Here is a 24,575-nt window from a genome sequence, read left to right on the forward strand (position 1 = left end):
TCCAACCTCATAGGAGACAAAACCTAATGCCAGGCTCTCCTAATGGTCTTTGTTGCAATGTAGAACCAAAAATGACTTGTAAATAGTTACAGAGATGCACTAAACTGCATCTTCTTTTCTATCAGATAAACTTCTCGGTGGGCCAGAACATGGCTTCCCTTCACAAGGTGAGACAAGCCGCGAAAGACCTCATGCCCTTAGAAGATTGGACGGCTGTGTACACATCAGGAATTTCAGGAAAGAGATGGTGGCCCCAGAAGGAACACAGCAAAGAGAATGATACCAAAGGTTCATTTATAAGAACCAACTGAGTAAATGTGCTGGAGCAGCACTCTGTTGATTTAGAAGGTGAATTGGTGAATAAACCGAGGTGTTTAAAATGTAAATGCATTTTAGTTTTATTCACCTGTGGGATGTGGGTGTGGCTGGCTCAGCCAGTCTTGATTGCCCAGTCCCTAGTAGCCCCTTGAGAACATGGTGGTGAGCTGCCTTCTTGAACCACTGAAGTCTATGTGCTGTGGGTAGATCCACAATGCTGCTGGTGGGTGGGATTTGCTGGTGAAACCCAAACTGAGGAGTTATCTGGTAACTGTTAAACAAGTGCTGATGACATCATCCATCATTTTACAGAACACTAGATGGCCTGGTCATTGGCCAGGTCAGGTTTGTCCAGCTTTTTCTGTACAGGATACACCTGTGAGAATCATACAATTTCTACATTGTGCTGCAGGCCATTCAGCCTATTGGGTCCACACTGACCCTAAGAGGTGCATCCTACCTATACCCACACCTTATCCCTGTAACCCTACATTTCCTATGGCTAACCCACCTAGCCTGCACATCCTTGGACACTACTGGGTGATTTCCCATGGTCAATTTGCCTAATCTACACACTTTTAGACAGTGGGAGGAAACTGGAGCACCCGGAGAAAACCCACATAGACACAGGGAGAATGTGCAAACTCCATGCAGACAGTCATCAGAGGCCGAATTGAACTCAGGTCCCTGGTGCTGTGAGGCAGCTGTGCAAACCTCTGAGCCATTGTGCTGCACTGCATGTGATGTCCCACATTGATGGGTGGATACCAATGTTTTAGCTGTAGTGAAGCAGTTTGTCTTGTGGAGCGACAAATACTCAAGCACAAGTCTTCTGTAATGTTGCCAGAATAGTGTCAGGACTTATGGCCTTTTCAGTATCCACCACCTCCAGTCATTTCTTGATATTGCAAAGAGTGTATTAAATTGAATGAAGACTGCTCTGCGATGCGGGTCATCTCTTGAGATGGACGAATTGAATCATCCACTCAGCATATCCGACCAAGGATAGTTGAAAATTCTTCAGCCTTATCTGTTATACTGAGGTACTGGGCTGTCAGCGAGAATGATGAGATTTATGGAGCCACCTCCTCCTCCAGTGAATTCTTTAATTGCCTGCCAACATTCACGACTAGATGTGGCAGAACTGTGGAATTTGTTCTGATAGATAAGTTGTGCAATCACTTAGCCCTATTTATTACATCCTGCTTATGTTTGGTATGCAAGTAATCCTGTTTGGTAGCTTCACGAGATTGATACCCCAATTTTAGGAACACTTGGTACTGTCCCTGGCATGCCCTCCTGCACTTTCCATTGAACCAGGGTTGATCCCCTGGCTTGATAGTAACAGTTGAGGGTGGAACATGCCGGGTCATGAGTTTACAGATTGTGCTGGAGTACAGTTCTGCTATTGATGATGGCCCACAGAACCTCATAGATGCCCAGTCTAGAGTTGCTAGGTCTGTCCCATTTAGCACAGTGATAGTGCCACAGAGCATGATGGAAAGTATCCTCACTATGAAGGCAGAACTATTATTCCAAAGACCTCATGATAAGATCAGAGTGGGTGATGGTTATTGCACTTGACAAATATTATTAACCTTTTTGATTCCATTTCATCATCTCTCAAGCTTTTGCTTTAGTATGCTTTTTGCACACACATTTATCTATTAAAATATCTATGGCTTTGTCCAGGTGCCGGTTTCCTCCCACAGTCCAAAGATGTGCAGGTTAGGTGGATTGGTCATATTAAATTGCCCATAGTGTCCAGGGATATGCCATGGGAAATACAGAGAAAGAGTAGGGGATGGGTCAGAGAGTCGGTGTGGACTTGTAGGACTGAATGGCCTGTTCCCACACTGTACAGATTCTAAGTAAGTTAAAAGAAAATCCCATTGCCCCATCTTCCCCAAGGCTTTGACTTTATAAATTCAGATGATCTGGGCATTTTGTTATTGTCCTTGAACATGTTCTGTTCAATGTGGATGGGTGTTGTTATTGGGTAGAAGATAACTCACTTGGGCAGTCTTCCTGACAGGCCGATGTACTTACAATTCTGTTGTGGAGAATGCCATTCTTGCTCAGTGGGGCATCTTTTTTCATTGCACTACCTTAAATCTTCAGGCATGTGGGCCCTCTCTTGTTTGAAAGTGACTTTCTTGGAGTTCTATTTTCTAACTGCATCCATGAAGTTTTATTCTCAATCCATTTGTAAGCCTTTATTAGTGTCGATGGACTTTGATTTCACATTGTTATTAGTTTGGACTTTCTTATTTTCCCTCACGGTTGAACTATTGGTGAAACCAATTTGTTCATTTCCTCTGTTGAGTTACCTTGAAGATTCCTTCCAGCTAGTGTGTTATCTGTTATATATGTTGAGGATATAATCTTTACAATAAAGGGAGGTCAGACCTTTTTAACTGAACATATCCCTTCCTAGTCACCTCAATACCTCATGATAGACTTGGATTTGTCATAATTACTTGCTCACTCTGCAGTGTTGCAATCTAACTCAATTCAGGTGCAGATGCTTCAATTGTCTCAGATGTGGTTTGCTGTTCAGTTGCTGTCTCTATGCTTACCTTACTTCTCCAAGTTTTCTGGTGCTTTGAGTCTGAACCCTTTTCAGTTTTGTTAGGAGTGGCAAAGAATTCACCAAACCAGTATAGTCACAGCTTTCCATCTAATTGGCAATCTGAAACAAATTCCTTATTCTGGAGTAATTAACTTGGGGGGGGATTCTGCTTTTTGGTTTCAGCTCCCCCAAAAGCTCAAAGAACCTGTGAACTCTTCAAGGAGCAAATTATTGCAGATGCTGGATTCTATACTGAAAACAAAAAATGCTGGGAATCACAGTGGGTCAGACAACATCCATGGAGAGAGAGCAAGGTAATGTTTCAGGTCTAGATGATTTCTGGCATTTTTTTGTTTTCACTATGAAATCTTCGACCAACTGTTCCCTGATCATCTGTGCCTTGACTGGTTAGTGCTTGACCTTTTGTTGTTTAACTCCTTCCAGTTTTTGATTGAGATTGAGGTCAATACAAGCCTTTTGACTCAGGTTGAAAATTTCACGTGCATGGAGGCTTTCTGGAAATTGGTGCCTCCTTTATTGAAAACTTGTTTGTGACATGCCTTTAGCATTAAGTCTGATTACCCCTGGACCATGTAAAATCTGTAATGTGAAGGTATCGTCACCATAGTCCAACCACAACCTAGCCTGTTCTCTCATTAGTGAGGTTCACCGCACCTCAGGCAAGAAGCAAGGTTGAGAAAGTGAGACTGCAGGCAGTCTGGGAATTGAATGCATGCTGTTGGTGTAACTCTACATTTGCATTGCAAGCTAGGTATCCAGCCAACTGAACTACCTGACTTCCAAGTGCTTAGAGATCAACCTGAGGGTCAGCATGATTTGAAAAGAGGCAGAGTCAGGAAGAGTCTAATTGCTGGTAATAAATCTGTCCATATTTTGTGTTAACTTAGATTTTAAAAATTGGTAAATTGAGGAATTCTACATACCTTTAAAAAAATCTTTAATCGAGTCAAACAGCATGGAAAAATACTCTTCGGTCCAACTCATCCATGTTGACCAGGTTCCTTAAATTGAACTAATCTCGTTTGCCTGCATTTTGCCCATATCCCTTTAAAACTTTCCTCTCTGTGTACCTTTTAAATGCTGTAATTGTACCCACCTCTATTACTTCCTCTGCCAACTCGCTCCATATTCACACCACCCTCTGTGTGAACAAATTGCCCATCAGGTCCCGTTTAAATCTTTCCCCTCTCACCTTAAACCTATGCTGTCTAGTTTTGGACCTCCCTACCTTGGGCTGTTCACCTTATCTATACTCCTTATGATTTTATAAACCTTTGTAAGGTCATCCCTCAGTGTCCTATGCTCCAAGGAAGAGTGTCCCAGCAGATCCAGCCTCTCCTTATAACTCAAATCCTCCAATCTCAGTAACATCCTTGTCGATCTTTATTGCACCCTTTCCAATTTAATAACAACCTTCCTACTGCAGAGTGACCAGAATTGTAGGCAATACTCTAAATGTGGCCTTATCATGTCTTGTACAGCTGCAACTTTTGGGTTATTCCATGAATATCTGAGCTTGGTTTCCATTAAAGTGTGACAGCAGAAGGTGTCTTGGATTAAGATCTCAACTGCTATTTGGTGTTTTCACCTCTGCAGCATTGCCTCTGTACTGCATTGAGCTCTCTGCCTGGATTTTATCATTGGGTTGCTGGAGAGGTACTTGAACACCCAACCCTCAGAGATGAGAATGTTATCCACTTTGTCACTGGTGACATTAGCTTTACTGCAAATATAGGCAAATTGCTATTGTTCACATCATGCTGGATTAAATCCTCCCACACAGTATTATGTAGTAGCAAAGGTATTGGAATGTTACATGTGGCTTCTCTTATTAATGTGATTAGAAAATATAATCAACGATGGCTATAAATGTAGTCACAGTTAATCTTTTTAACCACACTTTGTTGCTTTGCTCTGTCTCTCTCTCCTAAAGGTGCTGATGATTTCAGAAATGAAACTGTATAGGTTTGAGTGTTCCTTCAAGGACCTCAATCAATTAACTGTTCTTCAAGTGTCATCTAGTATCGTGAGTGCAAATGCACTATTCAGCCATAGGGTAAGACAAAGCTATCTGCTTCCACGTTACCATCCTATCTGCATCTACTATTCACAATTATGCCATGTCCTGTAATTATATGGAATGCGATAGGCATGTCATAGTGGCTCATTGGTTAGCACTTCTGCCTTGCAGTACCCACGGACCTGGGTTTGATTCCAACCTCAGGTGACTGTCTGTGTGGAGTTTGCACATTCTCCCTGTGTCTGTGGGGGTTCCTCCAGGTGTACCAGTTTCCTCCCAAAGATGTGAAGGTTAGGTGGATTGACCATGCTAAATTTCTGTATTGTCCAAGGATATGTAGGCTAAGTGAATTAGCCATGTGAAATGTAGGGTTATGGGAATAAGATAGGGCTGTGGGTGGGATGCTCTTCAAAGGGTTGGTATAGATTCACTGGGCTGAATGGTCTTTTTCTGCGCTGTCAGGTTTCTATCATCAGAAAGAGGAGAAACCTCATTTGCCTCCTTTGGGGCATTGATGCCAAAGGTTAGCACTGTGTATTCTACCTGGCTTGACATGTATGCTCAAACCTTCAGGAAATATATAAATTCCAGATTCATCAGCCACACCCACAAGGTAGAGCAAAACATCACCCGGTCACAATGCAACGCCGTCCATGCTCTCAAAACCAATCACAGCATTGTTATCAAACCAGCAGATAAAACAGGAGCCGTTAACTTTTAGAATAGAACAGACTACTGTGAGGAAGTGTACCGAAAACTGAACAATCAGAACCCTACAGGCAATTACCGGCCAACCCAACCAAAACAGCACACCCGTGATCTAAACACATTGATCAGGACTTTAGATTCAGTCCTTAAGTGCTCCCGATGCACCCTCATCCCACATACTGCTTGCATAGGCAACTTCTACTGCTTTCCGAAGATACGCAAAGCCAATACACCAGATGCCCATCGTATCAGGCATTGATACCATGTGTGAGAACCTCTCTGACTATGGTAAGAGCATTTTGAAACCCATTGTACAGGGGACCCCCAGCTTCTGTCACGACACCACAGACTTCGTTCGGAAACTCAATACCCACTCAAACCCAACATTCCCTGTCTAACTGGGAATATTCCTCGTCACAATGGATGTTTCAGCACTCTACTCCAGCATCCCCCACAGTGTTGGCATCGCAGCAACAGCCTCAGTACTCAACACCAACAACTGCCAATCTCCAAACACCATCTTACAACTCATCTGCTCCATCCTTGAGCACCATGCCTTCACCTTTGACAACTAGTTCTTCATCCAGACACATGGAACAGCCATGGGGACCACATTTGCACCCCAATATGCCAACATTTTCAAGCACAGGTTCAAACAAGACTTCTTCTCTAAGCAGGACCTCCAACCAACACTATACACCAGGTACACCGATGACATTTTCTTCCTCTGGACCCATGGTGAGGAGTCACTCAAACAACTACAGTGATATCAAAGTTTCATCCCACCATCAAACTCACCATGGACTACTCTTTACAATCTGTCTCATTCTTCGACACATGCATCTCCATCAAGGTTGGACACCTCAGCATCTCACTCTACCGCAAACTCACAGATAACCTCACAATGCTACACTTCTCCAGCTTCCACCCAAAACATATTAAAACAGCCACCCCCTATGGACAAGCCCTTTGCATATACAAGATCTGCTCAAATGAGGAGGAACGTGGCGGGCTCAGGGATGTACTCATAAGAATGGGGTACGTTGCTCAACTCATCGACCGCCAGTTCTGACATGCCACAGTGAGGAACCATAATGACCTTCTCAGGAGAAAGACATGAGCTATAAATTCTTTGTCCTACGATCCTATACTCCACAACCACCTGATGAAGGAGCGGTACTCTGAAAGCTAGTGCTTCCAATTAAACCTGTTGGACTATAACCTGGTGTTGTGTGAATTTTAACTTTGTATACCCCAGTCCAACACCAGCACCTCTAAATCAGGTCCCCAGAATATTACTTGGGTTCACAGGATTAATTGTCCACAATAATACCACTGAGTTATCACTTCCATACTAACAGGGGTGGCAGAGTGGCTCAATCATTAGCACTGCTGCCTCACAGCATCAAGGACCTGGGTTCGATTCCAACCGTGGGTAAGTCTCTGTCTGGCGATTGCATGTTCTCCTTGTGTCTGTGTGGGCTTCTGTTGGGCACTCTGGTATCCTCCCACAGTTCAAAAATGTGCAGATTAGGTAGAGTGGCCATTCCAAATTACTCATAACATTTAGGGATGTGTAAACTCGGTAGATTAGCTATGGGAAATGGAAGGTGACAGTGTAGGGGAATGTGGCTAGGTAGGATGCTCTTTGGAGGGTTGGTATAGACTTGCTGGGCCAAATAACCTGCCTCCAAACTGTGGCAATCCTACTCTCTATTAACCACCCCACTGTGATGCAAATGTAAAAAATAGATTTGTGTTATGGTATAGTGGAACAGCAGGAAACAAATTTCTTTGTTAAACAATTTAATCCTCCTAGTTTGAAGCCTTGAGCAGAGATGCAGATGGCTTCTCTTATAATGTAGTGACTGGTTGAAAATCTCCACATTCTGCATTCTTTCTCGGTCAGGTTATCTGCTGTTAACCTGTTCCTTTGTGCTGACGCGAAATTCTCTCCTGTGACCCTATGACATGAATGAAATCCCTCAACTAAGCAATATCAGTCATTACACAAGGACAAATTTTCTGTCACTTGTGTTTCTGAAAGAAATAAGGACCACCTCAGTCTTTCAAATGATGTTTTTGGTAAAGATATCACAAAGGTCGAAAAAAAAATTGACAGATGGGTTTTAATTTTGCACTTGACAAGTTTGGGCTGTGGACAATTTCCAAATCCAGTCAGAATTGGCTCAGGGACTCTGCAACCTATAAAAGGGGTCAACAAAGCATATGTTCTGAAGGAGCTCAAAGCATCAGAAGTCTACGGGACTCATGGACCAGATGGATGCAATCTGAAATCTTCAAGGTAATGAGTGAGAAATAGGTAACTCCAGCCAATTCTTTTCAGGTGATCCATTAATTTGAAGATTGTTTCGAACAGCTGGAGAGCAGACCTTGTGATCACGGCAGTTTAAAAAAAAAGCAGGACATCAATTAGGAAATCATAGACCAAGCTGTGTAAGATTACTGTTCAAAAAAGGCCCTTAAAACTGCAAGGATGGCAACAACTTACATCCAGCTACCTCATTTAACATTGCAAAACATCCTAAGGCGCTTCTCAGGAGTGTATTCGGACAAAAATTTGAAGTTAAGTTGCAAAGCAAGATATTAAGACAGGTGAATGAAAATTTTGCCATATAGCACATGAGACCATTTGGCCTGATGTGACTCTGATAGTTCTTTGGAAGAGCTATCTGCTTTGTTCCACTCAATCTGTACTTTTCCCATCATGATACAATCGTTTAATTAACTCCCTGTTGAAACTTTTGATTGAATTTACTTCTACCACCTATTAGATTAGATTAGATTAGATTACTTACAGTGTGGAAACAGGCCCTTCGGCCCAACAAGTCCACACCGCCCCGCCGAAGCGTAACCCACCCATACCCCTACATCTACATTTACCCCTTACCTAACACTATGGGCAATTTAGCATGGCCAATTCACCTGGCCTGCACATCTTTGGACTGTGGGAGGAAACCGGAGCACCCGGAGGAAACCCACGCAGACACGGGGAGAACGTGCAAACTCCACACATGTCCCAGGTCACAGCAACTCATGACATGGAGGTGCTGGTGTTGGAATGGGGTGGACAAAATTGAAAATTGCACAACCCCATGCTACAGTCCAACAAGTTTAATTGGAGGTATGAGCTTTCGTAGCACTGGTCCTTTGTCAGCTGCCCGAAAAAAGAGCACCGCTCTGAAAGCTAGTACTTCCAAATAAACCTGCTGGAATATAACCTGGTGTTGTGTGATTTTTAACTCTAACAACTCATGACATCTTAAAGGAAGAGGGAGAAGCGGATAGACAGAATGGGAAAGCAAGAGGACTGCTGAGCTGTTAGGCTCTCTGCTTGGAACACCTCTGATCTCCTGGGCAGAGTCTGTCAAGGAAGATTAATACATTAACTCAGATGATCAGGTATCCTAATGTGCCCTATTTCATCTGCTGAATCAATCCTACACCTGTGGGTATGGATGTGAATCTAGACAATTATTTTTCTACTTATAACAGGTTTATATATCAATAGAGTCATAGAGATCTACAGCACAGAAAAAAGACGCTTTATCCTGTTTTAACATCACATATACCTACAATTTACCTACTAAGCCATACCTTATTTTATTTAACGCTCATCAGAAAACCAATGAAGAGAACCAAATTAAGCCATGTTAAGCCAGAATAAATAATAACAAAAGTCAAATCCTCAGAGGAAACTTTTTTAACCTTTTTTCTTTGACAGCTCTTGGATCACAGGACGCAGGCAATAGTTGCAACTGCTGTGAGTCACACCCCTCTCTATTCTGTCTCTGCCCTGGTCATCCCCCTGTCTGCCTGGCTTGAGGCAATTAGCACTGGACAATAAACATTTCCTTGTCAGAAATTCAAAAGACTAAATTAATGTAAAATGCTGCAAAGCAAGATCAAGAAGATCTTATTCTGTTGATTTTTCTTTATGGTTAGCTGATGCTGTGCTGATATGGTTAACTCTGAGCAAGGGTCACTGGACCTGAAATGTTAACTCTGATTTCTCTCCACAGATGCTGCCAGACTTGCAGAGATTTATGAAATATTCTAGAAATTTGTTTTTATTTCCATATGGCTTAACACTAGCTAAAACTATAACACATTTTCACAAGTGTTTGGATAAAGTCAGCAATTTCACTGCTGGGAGGCCACGATCACAGTGTTTCTTCATCTGATGTAGAGGACAGGAGGATAACAATGAGCGTTTTTCTCAAAAGGGGATTCAGTTAACTGTTTGCAAAGGTGAAAAACAAGTCCACATGTGGACAGAGATTGCAGGGTTCTGAGAGGCAGCCCGAACTGGGCATTCTTCGACGTGAATCACCGAAGATTACTTGCCAGGTAGAGCAAATAATCAGAAAAGCAAAGCGATAGACATTGGCTTTTGCCAGGGGGCTTGAATACAAAGACAAGATGTTATATTTCATTTGTACAGAGCTTTGGTGGGGCCACATCTGGAGTACTGTGTACAATATTGTTCTTGTTATTTAAGGAAAGATTCTAATGCTTTGAAATCAGTTCAGGGAAGAGTTAGCAGACTAATCCTGGGAAACGGTAGGTTGTCTTATGAGCATAGGTTAGTCAGCTATGTTTATATCTGTTGGGGTTTAGAAAAGGGTAAAGGTGACTGCTTTGAAGCATGCAAAATCTTGAGGGATCTTGTCAAGGTGAATGTGGAAAGGATGATTCTTGTGGGAACATCCACAACAAAGAAGTCACTCTGTAAAAATAACAGGTTGTCCGATCAAGGAGAATATTTTCTCAGAGCATCGTGTGTCTTTGGGACTATCCTCCTCAAACGATGCCAAAAGCAGAGTCCTTCAATGTTTTTAAGGAAAAAGTAAATGGATTCTTCATAAGAAAGGATATTGCTGGGAGATGGGAATGAGAGCTATGCAGTTTGACCATGACCTTATTGAATGCAGATAAAGAGAAGCTTCTTCTGCCAGAGAGTGGTGAATCTATGGAATTCACTGCCTCAGAAGGATGTGGAGGCCAGATCATTGAGTATATTTAAGATGGAGATAGATTGGTTCCCAAGTATCAAGGGGATCAAGGCTTATGGGGAGAAAGCGGGAGAATTGGGTTGAGAAACTTATCAGCCATGATTGAATGGCAGACTAGACTCAATGGGTTGAAAGGAGCATGATTTATGCCAATGTCTTATGGTCTTATGGAATAGTGGAGCAGGTTTGAGGGGCTGAATGGCCTTCTCCTCCTCTAATTGATATGATTGAAATGAAATAGAGAGAGTAAATTTTAGAAATTCACAAATGGGGACAGCGGGCACTCAACAAGATACTAAAGAAATATTGAATTGACTTCTGGTAATGCTTCCTAGGTAAGTGCTGGCCTTGCCTGTTGGACCTGTTCTGTACTTTTACTGCTCACATTTCCAAAAGCCCAAAAGAAATAGAAACAGGAGACCATTTGACCCCGAGAGCCGGTTCTACCATTCAATAAGAACATGGCTGATCTGACATTCCTAACATCTACTCCCGTGTGTTTTCCCTCTAATCCTTGGTTCCCCTATAGATCTAAAAATCTATCTCACCCTTAAATATATACAAGGACTCTCCCCCCACAGCTCTTTATGACAAAGAGTTCCACAGTCTCTCAATCCTCTGAGAGAAGAAATTTCTCCTCATCTCAGTCTTAAATTGGCACTCTGAATAAGAGTATATACTCTCCAGTCCTAAACTATCTCATGAAGGCAAGTTCCTCTCAGTACTAAACTTGTCAAGCCCCTTATGAATCCGATGTTTCAATGAGATCAACTTTCATTCTTCGAAATTCCAAATGAAAGTGTTTTTTTTAAGATATGAGTGTTGCTTGCTGTACCAAATTTATTCACCCATCTCTAGTGGTTCCTTGGGAAAGTGGTGGTGAGTTACCTTCTTGAACCACTGTTCATTTGCTGTAGGTGGACCAAAATGCCATGGGGATAGGGTTTCAGGATTTTGACACAGTGACATTGAAGCCACAGTGATATATTTCCAAGCCAGGCTGATGAGCGGCCTGGTGGAACTTACAGGTTTTGTTTGCCCCGTCTCTGTTGCCTTTGTCCTTCCAGATGGAATAATTCACGGATTTCTAAGAAATGCCAATGTGATTTTAAATCTACTCCTTAGTCCTCTTTAACACTAGAGTAGTGACATAATAATTCGATATTGAGAGGAACTTGGCAGAACTTGTCAAGAGTGAATTTCTGAAATATTCCTCAGCGCCTCTTGACACAATTTCTGACCCCACCCCAAATTTTGGGATCAATTTTTTGAAGGCTGATGAAACTTTGGGACTTTGTGGAAGGCCACAGTGGAGTTTTCACCATTGGTGCGAGAGGTCAAAGTTACTAGATGAAAGGGGCATCTCAGTGAAAATGGATGAATCCCCAAATTTCTTACACTGGTAAATCTTTGTCACACTCATCCAATCAGCATGCTCAGTCCATATTGAATGAAAGGCCCATGCTTGAACCGAAGGTTATTTTTTTACGCAGAAGCTCATGCTTTAATCAATAACCCATCCTTTACTCAAAGGCTATCCTTTAATTGGTCTGATGTTTTACTCGAAGGCTTTTCCTTCTCTCAATGCGCACTCCCACTTCACTCAAAAGGTCTGTCCCCTCCCTAATAGCCTATCCCATTAATTCAGAGAAAATCCAATTTAAAGATTTCAATGTCAGTGTCTGGGTAAATTTTCTGAGTGCTCAACAGGTTCTGAATTTAGATCCTGGCTGAGAGCTCTGATTCCAGCACATACCCGCCAAGTTCCTTACACTCCCTGTGGTGCAGTTTCATGAGCACTGAGCAAGACAGATTGCAAACCCATAGGAAGCTCACAGATCTCTGATTACTCTCAAAGAGATGATACAGGCAGAAATAGGTGACATTTTATTCCTCTAAACACAGGGAAAAATGTGGCAATCTGTTCTTTCCACAACTAAATTTTACTCTGCTGCCGTCAAATGGCTTAGATGACTTTTTGCGTTGTGCCGGGGTTGTTTATAAAAGATGTTCTTCCCACAACTGCTACATCAGGTAATGCTAAAAATGCTCTGTGCATAACAATAACTCAAGTTTATAAAGGATTGTGCACTGAAATCAATCCAGGCAGTGAAATGAGTCAGTATAGATCAGCAGGAGGTTGTTTTAGATTGGGGCTAATAGTGAGGAAGGTGTAATATTTTATTGATGGTGAAAATTATGGCCAACCATAAGGGTTCAGAAAAATGAGAGAAAATGGAACCGCTCTTCAGATAAATCTTATATTGCAGCTCTTTCCACTGTTTTGTTTACTGTTCTGCAAGCCCACTCCCAGCCTCCGGAAACAAAATGCAGTGAGCATCAGTAGGAAAATGACTCGCACAATCAAATGCAGAATAATTCAACACTACACTACCAGTATCAGCTGAATTATCTCATCTTGACCCAACCCGTTTCAAATGGTCTTGCGGTAAAACCACTGTCCTTCATCAATGTTTTACATTTGCAAAAATTGTAGAAGGAATTGTCCAGAACATCAAATGAACTTTGCCAGTAATCAGTTGGAAGCAACAGTCTCAGAGACAAAACAAATTGCTGGAGAAGCTCCGCAGGTCCAACAGCTTCTGTGGGGATGTTTCAAGTCCTGAAGGGTCACCATGAATTTCTGTTTTGGTTCAGATCTCCAGTATCCACAGTTGTTTTATTACAGTCTTGGAGTGTTCAAGTTGGATAATTGGGCTCCAATATTAGAAATACAATAATTAACTGACACTACCCTTTCTAAGAGTATGAGATCACAGTTACCCTTCTTAATGGAGTCATAGAGATGTCCAGCATGGAAGCAGACCCTTCGGTCCAATTCGTCCATGCCAACCAGATATCCCAACTCAATCTTGTCCCACCTGCCAACACCCAGCCCATATCCTTCCAAATCCTTTCTATTCATAATCCCATCTAGATGTCTTTTAAATGTTGTAATTGTACCAGCCTCCACAACTTCCCCTGACATCTCATTCCATATGCGTACCACCCTCTGAGTGAAAACTTTGCTCATTAAGTCTCTTTTACATCTTTCCCCTCTCACCCTAAACTTATGCCCTCTAGTTCTGGACTCCCCCACCCCAGGGAAAAGACTTTGTCTATTTATCCTCATGATTTTATAAAGCTCTGTAAGGTCATCCCTCAACCTCCGATTCTCCAGGGAAAACAGCCCCAGCCTATTCAATTTCTCCCTTTAGCTCAAATCCTCCAACCCAGCAACATTCTTGTAAATCTTTTTTGACCCCTTTCAACATCTTTAGGATGGTGCGAAGCGATTTAAACCATAATCTGAGAAAAATAAATTGCTTTTGAAGGAATGCAGAAGAGAGAACCGACAATAGTATTACATATCAGTTATTTTATTTAAGGAAGGAAGAGGAAGTTGAGTTTACTTGGGGATTGAATTGCCCAATCATTTTTTTTCAACATTGTGGAAGGAATTGACAACAATAGCTTCAATTACCAAGTTAAAAATCATGCAACACCAGGTTATAGTCCAACAGGTTTAATTGGAAGCACACTAGCTTTCGGAGTGACGTTCCTTCAGGTGATAATTGAGGGCTCAATCCTAACACAGAATTTATGGCAAAAATTTACAGTGTGATATAACTGAAATTATACAATGAAAAATTGATTGTCACCTGATGAAGGAGCGTCGCTCCAAAAGCTAGTGTGCTTCCAATTAAACCTGTTGGACTATAACCTGGTGTTGTGTGATTTTTAACTTTGTACACCCCAGTCCAACACCGACATCTCCATATCATGACTTCAATTACCATGGGATATCTTTTAACAATGTGGAGGTGTCAAAAAAACTTGCATTAATATAAGGGCTTTTATGCGTCTCCAGTCAGGTGTTAGCAACTAAAATGTAACTTTGAGATGATGAAAAATAAAACCAAATGATTGACACATGACAAGGATATAAGAATGTTTTTTAGAGGTGATACATGTAGTAGATTTTTCCCAGTTTTAGTTTATGTTGATTCGAGTGAGATTTACATTTGGAGTCTTTGCTCTTGCAACCTTTTTATTCTTCACCTCACTCATTAAGTAAAGGGGCTCTTGTCTGCTTTATTTTGGATCAAGGAGGCAGAAATGCTCAAGGGCTGGTGAGACCTTCCAACTCTCACAGCTTTAAGCGCTGTGTTTATAGTCCAGCTGCAGACCACTTGAGGATCTACCCATTACACTGTGGCCCAGAGGAAAGGAAGGCTCACTCCCCACTTCACAGACAGGAACCTACAGATCTTAGTGAAGGGAGTCCTGGAGAGGAGGCTAGTCCTTTTTCCAGCTGATTGCCACAGAAATCTATTCAACCAGACCCTGTCAGCCTGGACACAATTGTCAGCTTGGGTCAGCCCTGTGTCCCAGGTGGAGCGGGATGTGCCACCATCTTCTTTCTGCTACCTCACACTCCTCACAGGAACAACACTCAGTCTAACTTTGCTGCTGCACATACCCCTTACTAAGTCACACAGAGCATAACTCCTATTACTGCACGTCCACTCAACAGTTCGTATCTTCCTCATTCCTCACAAACTATGAACCCTTCTTGGTCTCAGTGTTTTCTGTTCACTATCTGGGGGCACATCACCACCTCTCCTACTCATGCAAGTACACTAACTGCTCTTAAACTCATTTCCATCATACACAACCCCTCCCTTTGTCTCACTGTAGGAAACAATTGGCCCATACCAGGCCAAGGAGGCTACAATAGGCGTCAAGTTGTTGGATATCAGGCTCCTTAGACACTATGTAGAAACATAGAAATATAGAAGACAGGAGCAGGAATAGTCCATTCAACCTCTCAACCTGCTCCACCATTCAATAAGATCATGGCTAACCATCAATCTCTCTCCCATATCTCTTTAATCCCTCTAGCCACAAGAGCTACATCCACCTCAGAATGAAAATGGATGATGGTTTGACCTTAACCACCTTCTGTGATAGTGAATTCCACTTGTTGGGTGGGTTGATTGGAATTTATCTAAAACTAGATAGTGAAACTAGTCTCAGTGTTGTGGTCATGGTGACTATCACCGATTGTTGTAAGAACCTATCTTATCTATTTGGGAAGAAAATCTGCCATCTTTTCTTCCGTCTAGATGTGGCCCACAATAGTGAGTGACCTTAACTGACCTTTAGGGAAGATAGTTATTTCAACAAAATTGACAACAAGTTCCCATGAAAGAGCTTAAAAACACACCCTTCCAGTGACAGTGAGAAATCATTCATCTCTGAAATCCTACTGACCTCCTGACTTCCCAAAACCTGCCCACCATCTACAAGGCATAAGTCAGGACTCTAGATAATAGTCCAACAGGTTCATTTGGAAGAACAAGCTTTCCGAACTTGGCTTCTTTGTCAGGTGACTAGCTACCTGACGAAGGAGCAGCGCTCCGAAAGCTTGTACTTCCAATTAAACCTGTTGGACAATAACCTGGTGTTGTGTGATTTTTAACTTTGTCCAGCCCAGTCCAACGCCTCCACATTATAAGTCAGGAGTGTGATGGAATACTCCCTACTTGCCTAGATGAGTCTGTTACCCCAAAGGAGTACTCAAATCTTTTACCCAGGTATTATTCCTCTGTGTGACAGACTAAAAATAGGGAGTTGACTCAGACTTTAATTAAAGAAGCCTTTCTTTATTTAACTCTTTAAGCATCAATACTCGATATAAAAGACACATTGGTTGCAACGTTTACTTCTTACTTCACCAAAATTAACTTCAAATTTGACTCAGAGTCAAAAAGTGTGGCACTGGAAAAGCACAGCAGCTCAGGCAGCATCCAAGGAGCAGAAGAATCGATGTTTTGGACACCAGTCCTTCCTCAGGAATGTGCTTAAACTCGAAACGTCGACTCTCCTGCTCCTCGGGTGCTGCCTGACCTACTGAGCTTTTCCAGCACCACACGTTTTGACTCTGATCTCCAGCATCTGCAGTCCTCACTTTCCCCTTCAAATGTAACTCCCTTCACTTAACAACTTTACCTTACTTTAACTTAATACGCATTTTTGTCTAACTCTAACTTTAATTCTATTTGGACGGAATGGCAATGGCCTAGTGGCATTATTGCTCAGCTATTAATCCAAAACTCCAGGTAATGTTCTGGGGACCGTGGTTTAAATCTCACCAAGGCAGATGATGGTTTTGAATTCAAAAGAAATCTGGAATTAAGAGTCTAATAATGAAACTGTTGTTGATTGCTGGGGAGAAAAATACATGTAGTTCGTTTATGGAAAGAAATTGCAGTCCTTACCCGGCCTGGTCTATATGTGACTCCAGGCCCACAGCAATATGGCTGACTCTCAACTGTTCTCTCAGCAATTTGGGACAGACAATAAATGGAAGCCTCGCCACATCCTGTAAACGAACTTCAAACAGTAGTGAAACATTAATGACAATCCTGGAGCTCCATGGTCACCATGACTGACTAACTTTTCAGTCTCTTTTTATAAAATTGAATTTACATTCCTGAGCCTCCATGGTTGGGTTCATTTTCAGATCATTCATCGAGGATGTTGGATTATTAATCCAGTAACATAACAACCAAGGTAATGATCCTCCGAGTTAGAATTCTAACTCCAAGGAAGTTACATATTTAGGAGGATGCTGTTAAGAAATAATCACAATGACAAGAAACCCAGCAATGAGTCTTGTCTTCCACAACTGAAGTTTTACAACTCTATTTTAGAGCAGTGTAGTTCTTGAACAAGAATGAGAAATTCAGTCCAACACTTTGATTCAGTCTCTGTCAATTACATTGAATGAAAATACTCAGGTGACCATATACTGTCAATCTCCATTTCCCACATGAGTGTGAATTAAATCCCACCATCTAGTACAGAAAATCAACTGCTAGTCACCAGGTAATCCTGAACAGATTTGGTTGTGTCAACAACCCTAGGAGAAATGCCGTTATTACCATGAATCCCAATTACACTCAGATCTGTTGTCACCTTTTAAATTCAGCCTCAAACGAATGTTTTCATCACACTAACTGAAAAAACCACAGGGATTATATAATGACTCTTTATAACCTCATAGTAAAACAGAACTGCAGTACCAAACTGAGAGCTAAATGCCCTTTAACTTAATTACACAGCTTATTCACAGCACCAATTGCTTCACGTGCTAAATAGGAATTTTATTTGAGATTTTCCTCTCATGATCTTCTTTCTGTACTGAAGTCTGGCTTGTTCTCTGTTCAAGAAGCCCCTTTGCTGGACTGCCTCAGTGAAGTCAGCACAGCCCAGGAGACTGCTCTCTCCTTACAGACACACAACTAGTAGCAGTTTAACCTGAGGGTCACCACGCCTCAGGTGAGGGGCAAGGTTGAGAAGGAGAGTCCTTCATGATGACCTCAGCCAGTGCAAGAATTGAACCCAGTGTCTCAAACTAATAGTCTGGCCAACTGAACTGAATGACCTCACCAATCCCTTCAGTAGCCCCTCAATGATTCTGTGAGCCTTCACATTATTGTCTCAGTTTTTATCATCACTCCAGACCCACAATTGGGTTGACTTTAAGAATGAGCAATAACTATTGGCCTATTAGCTAGCAATGAATATATCCCATGAATGAATAAAAGTAAAACTGCAATCACTTCAATAGGACACTTGAAATGGGCACTTGAGGAAAATAAAATTGCAAGACTAAAAGGGCTGGAGAATGGAACGAACTAGATGGCTGCATTGGAAGTCAACATCAACTTCATAGGCTCGTTGGCATCCAGCTGTGCTCTAATGATGCAATAACACCTGCAGCTACAGATCTATATTAAATCCTAACTCAAGTTTAGTCTAACACCCAAACTAATGTATCATATGGATTTGCCACCTACCGAGCTATGGATTCTTCAACCTGTATCATTTTCATGTCTATCTTGTAAATGCAGTATTTTTTTTTATTTTTCAGCATTTACGATTGCGGACCGAAATGAGCAAAGAGCATTTTAGAAATCAAGGATAATGGCTGCACATTTTTAAAAGAAATTTACCCTATGCTCATTGTAAGCGTTGTTTACACAGCTATTGGTTCAAACAGTGGGAAAAGGCAGCTGAAGCTATCGGGCTGTGTTTCAATAGAGTTTTGGCTGGCAACAATTATCTGAGTGGTTTGAGTGTTGATGATCAGTTATTGAGCCTTCTGACTACCAGCATCAATGTGATTGGGTCCCAGGCAGCTGAGGGCATTAATCTGGAAACCATCGGACATCTGGTAGAGAAGAAGCCACTTTCCATCTTCAGTGAAAATAATAATACAACCTTTAGAAAGTCAGCTTACTTTGGGTGGCACAATGGCTCAGTGGTTAGCACTGCTGCCTCACAACACCAGTGACCCAGGTTCAATTCTAGCCTCGGGTGACTCTGTGTGTGGAGTTTGCACATTCTCCCCGTGTCTATGTGGGTTTCCTCCCACAGCCCAAAAATGTGCAGTTTAAGTGAATTGACCATGCTATATTGCCCATAGTGTTCAGGAATGTCTAGGGTAGTTGCATTAGTCAGGGGTAAATCTAGAGCGGTAGGGGAATTGGTCTGGGTGAGTTTCTCTTCAGAGGGTTGATGTGGACTTGTTGGACCAAATAGCCTATTTCCACACTGTAGGGTTTCTATGCTTTTCTTTTCCCTCATCAGCTACTGTAAGCTGTGTGTGTGTTTTTTAAAAAAAACCAGCTTGTATTTATGCAGAGGTATTGACATTTTAAAACACACAGAAACACTTTGATGGTTTTAAGTTGTAAGTCTGGGACTTGTTAAGTGGAAACCAGTCAATATGTTCCACCTGTCAGCAAGTGACAGTATACCCAGAGAAGGCACTTATACTTTCTTCAAAATGCTACTCAAAATGTACTTCTTTGACCTGTCCTAAAGCTTTTTCTATGATCTGTTGTGATATGATGTGCATGTACCTTTAAGATGGAGTACATTAAACTCATCATTAATCCTGCAAAAGGATAAGATTTAATAGCACAATTTCTTGTAATTAGTTGGCAGGAGTCAGATGTATGTACAAGAGTCTGACAGTTAATTTATTTAGGCAAAAGTGAGGACTGCAGATGCTGGAAACCAGAGTTTAGATCAGAGTGGTGCTGGAAAAGCACAGCAGGTCAGGCAGCATCTGAGGAGCAGGAAAATCGACGTTTCGGGCAAAAGCCCTTTATCAGGAATAGAAGCAGGAAGCCCCCAGGGTAATTTATTTTTATATAGTCTTATCATTTCTAAAAAAAAGCAATATTACATCAATACTTTCAGGTATTGGTCCAACAAAGGAGTTCAATTTGTTTTAAAATCCCGCCTCGGGCAACTGTGGAGTTTGCACATTCTCCACTTGTCAGCGTGGGTTTCCTCCGGGTGCTCCGGTTTCCTCCCACAGTCTAAAGATGTGCAGGCCAGGTGAATTGGCCATGCTAAATTGACCGTAATGTTAGGTGAAGGGGTAAATATAGGGGAATGGGTCTGGGTGGGTTGCTCTTCGGAGGGTCGGTGTGGACTTGTTGGGCCGAAGAGCCTGTTTCCACACTGTAAGTAATCTAATCTAATCTAATCTAATCTAAAAAAATGCCAATAATTCTTCATAACTACAAGCTGTTATTGTAAGAATATCCTTTGTATTTATTTTATTTCTATGCATCGCCTAGCACCATGATATTTTAGCCTTTGGACCAGCAACTCATCCTATTCCTACAAGGTTAAAAATCACACAACATCAGGTTATTTGCAAGCTCTAGCTTTTGAAGCTCTCTCCTTCATCAGGTGTTTGTGGGGGATTATCCTTCACAACCATCTGATAAAGGAGCACTGCTCCAAAAGCTAAAGCTTCCAAATAAACTGGTTTGATTATAACCTGGTGTTATGTGATTTTTAACTTTGTCCATCCCAGTCGAAGACCAGCACCTCCAAGTTATTGCCACAAACTTCAACAGTAGGCATCTTGATTTTCAGGCAATAACACATGTACTTAAAAGATTGTCCTGAAAGCGCAGGGGGACATTCATTACTCTGTTGACAAGAGGAAGCCAAATTTGTTTCTATTAATGTCCATGTGTCTCCCCCAGTTGCTATGGGACACATTCATTGCTCTACCTTCTGCTTCCATCCAGTTCCACACCTAACTGCCACCACTGCTCCCAGAATGACATTTTCTCATAGCCTTTACACATTAACCTGCCTCAGGCATTTTCAAAGATGCTCTATCCTGGTCATGCACTAAACCAATCCCATTCTCCTGTACAACAGGGCTCACTGTAGAAGAAATTCAGGGATAAGGATGAGGTCAGAGGGTACGTTTACTGTGTCCAATAATCTCATTGAATTTTTATTCTGAAATGTAGGAACAGAGGAAGCTAAGCTGTATTTTGCTGCTGTGGGGTGGTAATGATCTGTTTTAATGCATTTGCTTCTGGTGGGTTACTCGTGCGTGACCAAGGTCCCCAGGGCCATTTGCAGCTTAAGGTCCAAGTTCCAGGTACCAGGCTGAGTGACAGCTCAAACGAGTAAAGAAAAATATTACAGACGTGACATTGAGCAAAAGTTGGCGACTTCAGCAATTGCAGAATTGCAGAGTGTTCTGATGTCCAGCTTTGACAGTATATAGTCTGTGTTCACTCAGCCTCAGTATTTGGTATGACACACTGTACTCCAGCTCAGGCACTCAATATTGTCAAAGACTTAGGAGCAGAACTGAATCATATTCATGAAGATTACAGGTTCAATTCCTGATCTGTAACATGTGCTATGTCTCAGCACTCGGTGCATTGTAATTGGTCTGCTGAAAATTGGGGAAGAATTAATGAGCCGAGAGTTCATATCGCGTATTCCAGTGACACAGAATCAAGAGTTTACTTCCTTTTTCCCCTGTCGAATAATAAAAGGACTGCAGTTTGGGCAGGCAAGGGGGTGTGGGAGTGTGGTGTGGGGGAGGGGAGAGGTGGCTCGGAATTGCTTACAGCCAGTTGCCATGCTGCTTCCTGAGCCCAAGTCTAACCCCAGACCAGGGTCCATGAAGTGGGATGGGGAAGGAGTAAACTGCGAATAAGCTTCAGGTGGCCAAATTGACCTTAGATTGATCCCATTGTCGGATTCAGGTTGGAACTTTCCATTTGGCCTCCTGCTTGTCAGAGTGGGTAGGAAACAAGAGACGTGTGATCAGACTCTCCAGACATGGTTATGGGCTCTCCCTGTCCACCTGGCATCAGCTCCAGCCTCAGGTTATTGTGTGAAAAGACTCATCCCGTTCTCCAGGCTACATAATAGTAGCCAGGGCTACTGAGGGCATGTTTTCTTTACAATCTGAACATTTGTATAAAGAGCGGAAGCTCCAATTAGAGGAACCTGCTCCCTCACTTATCTCCAAAAGCCAGCATCTCTCTCCTCATAGGTCCACCAGAGTTGAACTTTGAGTCTGTGCTGTCGGTCCCAACTTGATCAATTTTAGATAAAGATCACAGCTTGGCAGCGTCCTCTGGACCTGTCAATCACACATACACACACACACACACACACACACACACACACACACACACACACACACACACACACACACACACACACCCTCAGGCCCGGCCCAGCCCATCGCCTTCACCCTCACCTTGATCCACCTGTCACTTTCCCAGCAGCCCTCCAATTTGTCTCTCAGCTCCCGGCCCACGGGCCTCATTCCTGATGAAGGGCTTATGCCTGGGATGTCGATTTTCCTGCTCCCGCTGCAGCCTGGCCGGCTGTGCTTTTCCAGCACCACACTCTCGACCCACATTCAACTGATTGTCCATGAGGCTGGAATTGAACCTGGGTCCCTGGTGCTGTGATTCCTGCCTCTGGTGACTGTCTGTGTGGAGTTTGCACATTCTCCCCGTGTTGACGTGGGTTTCCTCTGGGTGTTCCGGTTTCCTCCCACAGGCCAAAGATGTGCAGATTAGGTGAATTGGCCATGCTAAGTTGCCTGTAGTGTTAGATGCATTAGTAGGGAATAGGGGAATGGGTCTGGGAGGGTTACTCTTCGGAGGGTCGGTGTGGACTTTTTGGGCCAAAGGGCCTGTTTCCACATTGTAGGGAATCTAATCTAAAACCCAGTGCTTGTTCCCAAATACATGATTGGCTTCTCATCACCATTTGGGAAAGACACCTGAAACCTGTGAGGAGATTTTACCCTCATAATATCTGAATCTCACAATGGTCAGTTCATCGAGTAGAGATCAAACCGAGACTCCTTCTCAATTCTGAAAAGTTAGACATAATGAAAGTTCAAAGAGATTTATGGGCACGGAGGGTGGTGCATGCATGGAATGAGCTGCCAGAGGAGGTGGTGGAGGCTGGGACAATTGCAGCATTTAAAAAGCATCTGGATGTGCATTGGAATAGGAAGGGTTTAGAGGGATAAATGCCAAGTGCTGTCAAATGGGACCAGATTTATTTAGGATATCCAGTTAGTCAGTATGGATGAGTCGGGCTGAAGGGTCTGTTTCCGTGCTGTACACCTCTATGACACTATGACTGTATGTACAGAGGAACCTCGATTATCTGAACGATTCAGGTGGAAAGTATTTCGTTCGGGTAATTGATTACTTGGATAATCAATTTGACATTAAACAAGAGAAGCCACACTGATCCAATACTATGTTCTCCCGGAGAGTTTGTTTAAATCTATAATTTTTATGAGTCTGCTATTTAAACAAACTAATCATTGCATTCTACAAATTGTAGTTTAAACTGAGGAGGACTCAACCCTTACCATCACATAAATATATGAAATCCCAGCATTAAGCAAGGTCCCGAGCAGCTTCTACAATCACAAGAGCGTTTTGTCAGTTTCCGCGTGACAGCAAGGCAGAAGCACCTCCTCGCCCATGTGTTTACTTCCTCTGCCATCCTTTTGATGAACGGCCTGTTAAAGTGACGGGAACTAAGGACTTGCATTTGCAAAGGGTTGTGTAACTAGTCCTGATGCTAAAAGAAAAATTTGGTCACTGTTGCTTGAGGTGCTTGTGTTTCTTTGTTTTTGCCAGCGTTTTCACATGTTCTTTAACCCAGGTAATCCAAACTCACTTACCTCTTTGATGTTACGTTTTTATGGGACCATGAGATCTTATTTGGATAATCTGAAATTTGGATAATTGATATTCAGATAATCAAGGTTCCTGTGTATGTGTTAAAACATTGCAGTGTAATGCTGGTATGGAGAAAAGATTAATGGAACATTGGCTTTTCTATCCTAAGCTCTAGAATACAGAGAAGTAAATATTATACTGGAGCTTTACGGTTAGGCAACGCCTGAGGTACAGTGTGCAGTTCTGTCACTACACTGGAAAAGATACATTGAACTTCACAAAATCACGCAATCACAGAATTACCAGAGGTGTCACAGCGCAGAACCAAGCCAATTGACCCAGTTTTCCTGCCCTACTCATTAAATGAGCAGCATCACCCCGTGTTAATTTCCTGCTTTTCCCACATACCCTTACATACTTGTTTTATCCAAGTAATCATCCAAAAGCCGCCTTGAATGCCTCAATTGAACATCCACCATTGTTTTTCCAGGCAGTCCACACTCAAATAAAAACATAGAGGCCATGCAGTATTGAAGTATTAAATATACTTGGACTCCAAGTGTCATACTATGCAATCAATAAAATGTGTTTTGCTTCCAAGAATTTCGAGGACCACGGGTTATTTGATTGAAGTTTTCAAAACATTAAGAGGAACTGACAAAGGAGATCCAGAGAAATCATTTCCACTGATTGAGATATTTTAGTATCTCAGAAATTAGAATCACACCTTTCCAGAGTGAAATTCAGATTCTTTTGTACACATCAAGAATAGTAAACATTTACAGTTCTCTTCCTCAAAAGGCAGTTGGTCCCAGAATTATTAGTAATTT

The sequence above is a fragment of the Chiloscyllium punctatum genome, chromosome 26 (genome assembly GCF_047496795.1).
Source record: "Chiloscyllium punctatum isolate Juve2018m chromosome 26, sChiPun1.3, whole genome shotgun sequence".
Taxonomy (NCBI): Eukaryota; Metazoa; Chordata; class Chondrichthyes; order Orectolobiformes; family Hemiscylliidae; genus Chiloscyllium; species Chiloscyllium punctatum.